Consider the following 4,876-nt stretch of genomic DNA (forward strand, 5'->3'; position numbering starts at 1 on the left):
GGTAAGGTCTTTATACTATGTTAATTATTTATCGAGTTTTCTTGTACCTAAAGATTTTTGAATGTCCTACCCATTGAGTTTTTATACATTTTAATTTAAATGCTTGTGGTGATTTCATGAAATGCAGAGAATGAAATTCTTGAATATATTATATGGACTACTGAAAATTTGTTGCTGGTTCACTTCATCTGTCTCTGTGTTGCCTTCTAGTTTCTTTTAAGGATCTTGATATAATATTATTTGCTTGTAGAACTTATTTTAAAGCATACTAGAGCTTTTCTGATAAACATATTAATGGTTTCATATGCGTACTTACTATACATAATGACTACTGTAATGCATGTTGGTGAATTGGATTGCTTACTTATTTCTAATGGTTATATTTGATAATGGTTGAAGCGTGTCTATGAGTTTAATTTGCTATTTTGTATTGGAATGAAAGATAATTAAAAAGTGGGATCTATTTTTGAACTTTGTTTGCTTCAATCTACTAATTGCTTACAAAAATAGATGAAGCTCTATTCTATTTTTGATTTTTTTTCCTATAAGCTAATTTTTAGTTTTGTATCTCTATTGTTAGTGGTCTTGGAATTCAGCGATAGCGGATACTCTGTTTGGCAGTGGAATTTTCTCTTCGTTCATCTCTTAGCTTATTGTTTCTCTTTTGTGTTTTTAGATTGTTTAACACAATGCTATCTTTTGGGCTATTAGCTTTCTGATCTGAACAGCACAAAAGAACAATTTCTATCAAATATTACTTGATGTAAATACTATGCTTTAATTTATCTTTGACTTCTATCACTTTGCTTAGTTTATGATTGGTTTATTTTTCAAAATAAAATAATTTACCAAGTAAACAATAGACTTTATAGCATGTAATTCTTGAGACTAGTATCAATAGAACTGATTTTTTATTAGAGAGCAAGCCTTATTTTTTTAATTTGTATTTATGATTTTGTTTTTCAGCATTTGGGTTAGCATTTATAACTTGAATTTCAAATTGGAAGGTCACTTTTGTTTTAATACTATGAAAATTTCAGGGTCATGGTTTCTCCTTGAAATTAACATGATTTTACTTTTCATTATATAGTTTCTCCTTTAATTTTCTTGATTTTACCTAACTGAAGAGTTTCTACTTCTATTTTTGTTGTTATTGAATTTTTGGAGCTTGTTTTCCTTGATCAAAAATAAAATTTTATTTTAGCAAGAATGAAAAAGATAAAATATATTGTAGTTGTTGCATCACTTTATGTCTTAATCAATTGTTAGTAACTTGATCTTGGGAATTGGTAGTTTAGTTTGTTGGCGGGAATTTCATTGCATTAGAAAGCTTTAAGACTACATCGAGCATAATATTTGGTTGACATGTCTTCGCTTACAACCTGGTTAGATGTTTGCTTCATAATGTATAATGATATGACTTATGTCAAGTTTTTGTGCCATGCTTGCTTGATTTCTTGTTGTGTTAATAGTATGTTGTTGAATGTGGTGATTTTTTTTTGTCTAAAGTGGCTAAAATGATTCTACTCTACTTTAATATGGTCAAGGAAAACTATGTTATAAAGTATGTGGAAGAACTTTTAAATTGCATTTTATTTTAGTAGCTATTAATTTTGATAAACACCTCATAGGAATGGAGGTGCTCATTGTGTGTTCTCTTAAGAAATCATCTAGTCTCCTGGACGTGTAATTCACTTTTACGCTATCTTCTCTTCATGGTTTTGACTAAATAATTTCTATTCTCACTGCTATTAAATGTGAGAGATGTCTTAATTCCGGATCATTAATTGCTTTGAAATTATTTTTATCACCTTAAACCCTCTATAAATGTTACCAAGTATTTAGTTGCATATAATTATCTTAATTATCTATTGATAAAAAAATGATTCTATTCTTTCAGATCTAACTTGAATCATGCTTATGCTTGTTGTGTGCAATGCTTGCAGTTTGGATTTTATTGTGATTTTTTGTGAGCTTATTTTTATGTCAAGTTGAGAGCATGGTAGCTTGTTAACTTGGCACTTTAAAATTTCTCACATTAATAGGCTTATGATGCTACCTTGTTCTGTATTACTATGTTCTGTACCTTTAGAGGATTTCGAGAATGAAGTCTCTCTTTTAATTGCTGGAGACTCATGGTTCTTGGTTTTGATAATGGATAATGATGTAGGATTTTTGAAATCTGATCACAACATAAGACTAAGAACCCACTTCTGAATTATCTTAAGTTGTTTGATCTCACCAAGGAATTATCTTTTGATGCTGGTTTTAATGAAGTTTGAAGTGGTTTGGTGCTATTATCAGTAATCCTTCCATAACATTAAATTTCAGCCAAATGTACTGAACTATTGTTGTGGCTGGAAAGCATCAATTATATGTTTGTTTTGTTTTTAGACAGAGCAAAGGGAATTACTGGCTTTGATTTTCGTGTTCTTTTTTCACTTATTGTTTATGTTCTTGATTTTATAATTATCATTTTTCTTGCTCTCATTGGTTGTCCTGAGAATGAGGATAATGAAAAGTTGGGTTTCATTTCTTTGTTGTTTGTATTTTTGTAAGAAATCAACATTCAGAGGCTGGGGTGATGTCTTTTATTTTCTTTTTTGAGATGCAGAGGTGATGCTTTAAAAGTATTAATTAGAGTTCAGGTATTTTTTGAGCCAAATATTGGCTTGGTTTTGTGATTGGAGAATAGTGGAGTGTATGTATGTTGAGGATCATATATTGCTATATCGTATAGAGAGAAAATGAACTCTAGTCTTGGTGTCTGGAGTGTAGAGAGATTTATTCTTCTTCTTTGTTTATGATAGACATACAAAAATTCAAATAAATAAGACTATAACTTAACTATCCCAAAATTGAGAATAGTTTCTGGTAACATACTGTCCTTACTCAGATAAGGTAACAAATAATAGGTTAGTATGGTATCCTCGATTTTTTATTGAAAACGGATGAGAGAAACAAAATAGTAAGCAAAGTATTATGGAAACTGGAAAGGCTTCTCAGATTAGCTGGGGGCTGATGCCATTGTCTTACATATGAATGGTCTTGAATCTGTGAAACTGAGACACTAAAACATAGCTAACAAAGAATAGCACCACATTAACTGAACCATTTATTACTCATGTAGAATAAAATCACTCTGTAGACACTAAAACACAGCTAACACTAGAATATTTGATTTTTGCATACCTGATCTTGCACCAAGTTTATATGTTTTATCCTTGTGCTTAGTTAAAATCACTCTGATTGTTGCAGCAATCACAAGTGCATGTGCAAAGTGCATAGTTTGAGGTTTTCAAACAGGTTGCTGCATTTTGTTTATGCAATATTTTTTCATGGCAACTTTTCATTTGGCTAGAAAATAATTGCTGGAAAACTTGTTATATGTAGAAGTTGAACCTTGCATATAATTTTGATATTCCAGTGCTCTGAAAATATTTGAAAAATGTTATACTTCAAATCCAAAACTAATACTAATCCAAAAGAAAAAAAAAAGAACAGAATAAGTAAAGAATAAATGAAGTACCTAACGTATAATAACAAGAGTGGGCAGTAACCAAACAAATTAAGAACTAAAACAATTGCAGAAATGGAGCACCTGATTTTTTTTTTTTAGGTACCATTTGATCTATATAAAATACATGGATATATACATGTAACATCAGCCATACATTATATATCAATGAAAAATTGAAAATAAATCTCTTGTTTCATATCAGGCAATGAGTCTATATTCCTCAGTATTACTATCTGCTATTGATATCTAATTTCCATGTCCAGGAGAGGATATTTTTGTATGCATCTGTTTGGCAATCTTGATATTATTATTTGATGATGAGGGTGAAAATAACTTAATAGCTTGATGCTAAATTCTTATTTTCTTTCCCAATTTCCATGAGCCTAGTTCATAGCTCCAACCAGTTTTTCTTCTGGGTTTATTCTGGCTATATTGTGGCTGTAGTTAAGGTGTTTCGTCAAAGGCAGATCTCTTTAATGCTTTAAATTTTGTTATCTATGTTTCTGTAAATCCGCTTGTATTCGGACCAATTACAGCGGCGCAGGAAGGGACTCCTCCAACAGGTTCTGTTAGCTCTCTTCTTTCTTTATATTCAACTTTTTCTTTGTTATTATCGAATTGATTAAAAGCTGAAATAGTTATTATTGAGAAGATTGAATGCTAAAATAGATAATATAGAATTGAGCAGTGGGTTTATACTTTATATTTTTGTGAGTAATTGATGTGGTTACTAGTTTATATATTGCTTAATATCTTGTTTCCACTTGAGAAGATTCATTTGGACATTTGGTTTCAAATCTTTTATTTTGCTCAGCTTTTCATTTTTAAGGCACACAAGTGTTTTGCACTTATTGTTTGTTTCACAAAATGTCTCAGAGAATTATAAGCATATTTTAAATGATTGTTTGTTTGAATAGTAAGAATGTCTCAGAGAATATATATATATGTCATGATCAGTTGGGCAGTTTACAATTGGATTTTTGCCACCCAAAATATACATTGGTTTGGTTGAACACTATAATATACATGTGTACCTATATGATACAAAATAAACATATAAGAATCTGATCTCACTTCGCTAGTGGTTGCTCATTTTTTTGTTCTGTTACCAAAAAAAAATATTTGGACATGGAAGTAGTGTGTTCGAAAGTTTCAAACTTTGGATTATTTTGGCTTTTATTGATTGTTGCTTTTACTAGTAGGCAGAAGTTAGGCCTTGTTTTAAGTTGCATGTTTTGCTGCTTCAATCGTTGTTTTGCATGGTAGTACATCTTGCTATACCTTGGTGTTTCATCAAATTTTGGAGTTATTACAAATTTAATTTAAACTTTATATGCTTACAGGTGGAAACTAGCT

This window comes from Humulus lupulus, chromosome 2 (assembly GCF_963169125.1).
Source record: "Humulus lupulus chromosome 2, drHumLupu1.1, whole genome shotgun sequence".
Taxonomy (NCBI): Eukaryota; Viridiplantae; Streptophyta; class Magnoliopsida; order Rosales; family Cannabaceae; genus Humulus; species Humulus lupulus.